Raw genomic sequence first — 1,425 nt, 5'->3', positions numbered from 1 at the left:
TAAAGTAGCAAAGAAAATAATTTCACATGCAGGGTCACCATACCATAAGGAACTGTATAGTAAAGGGGCACATCATTAGAAAGGTTGAGAAGCCCTGCTAAACCATAGGCAGTTAATAGCTACTGGGAGGGAGAGAGACATGTCCTTCTGTGTTGCGGCTGTGTAAGTTGCCTCTGCCCCTGTAAGTAACCCTTACCCACCTACCTTACCTCCAGTAAGTAACCCTTACCCATATAAGCAGCCCTAATTGAATCCATTGGTTCATCACATCGAATATGAGTGGAATAATTCCTTCCATCTGTCATTGTGCCCTCTCTGAACCAAAGAGATGTTTGTTCAAGACTCTTCAACAATAGTTCACACAGCACCCCATTTAAAATTGTTCCTAGTGTTTTAGAACCAAGTCAAATTATCTGTACTAACTTAATGGCATACTTACTTTGTTTTATAAATATCTCAGCCTAATGGATGGTTGGAACGCATCTTGTCTCCTCCATTCAAATTTTTACTCCTAGATATTTAAACTGATAAACTGAATTTTTACTCTTTATAAGCCATATTGACTATAAACATATCATAAATTATAAGTATTATCTTGTGCCATGAATAAGCAGAAAATCTCAGATAGTGATGGTAACATCTTAAAAATAAATACACTCTTGCTGGATTTTTTTTTTACTCAAGAATGAAGAAAAATATGAATACAGTCAGATATCATAGGATATACATGAGGGCTTGTTTGATTTGCTGTTATACTGCACTGGGCTATTGTTCTTGTTTAAGAGTTTAAATCTGATAGAATGCCAGATAGGTCTGAATCTTAAACTATGATATTTTCAGTAGAATGTGGAGCAGAAAGGCTTGCTTAAGACTACCTTGAAATTGTAGGGAGAATCCAGCTGAAGAAGCATCCACTCAATAATAAAGCATACACTTGCCCCAGTTACGCGTGTCAAACCATCCTGTGAAAAAGAACAACAGGAGCCAGGCAGTGGCGGCACAAGCCTTTAATCCCAGCACTGGAGAGGCAGAGGCAGGTGGATCTCTGTGAGTTCAAGGCCAGTCCGGTCTACAGAGTAAGTTCCAGGACAAGCTCCAAAGCTACAGAGAAACCCTGTCTCGAAAAAGAGAATTGTCAAGTTTACCTTCTGTTCACCCTGGGCAGCAAAGCGACAGTTCTTGGCAAGTGACCACCCAAGGCTGCCCTGAGAAAAGCAGCAACTTAGCAGGCTAGTGAGTCTGAACAGGGGTGGGGCAAGGGCAGTGAGATGTAAAATGTGCTTGTTGCACAAACATGCCAACCTGAGTTGGATCCTTGGAACCCACTTAAAGTAGGAGAGAACCGACTCCCAAAGGTTGTCCATAGGCTTCCACACATACACCATGGCACAAGTACACAGGAACAGTATCTCTGTCTCTGTCTCT

This window comes from Microtus ochrogaster, chromosome 6 (genome assembly GCF_000317375.1).
Source record: "Microtus ochrogaster isolate Prairie Vole_2 chromosome 6, MicOch1.0, whole genome shotgun sequence".
NCBI lineage: Eukaryota > Metazoa > Chordata > Mammalia > Rodentia > Cricetidae > Microtus > Microtus ochrogaster.
Note: the sequence above shows the minus strand (reverse complement) of the source record.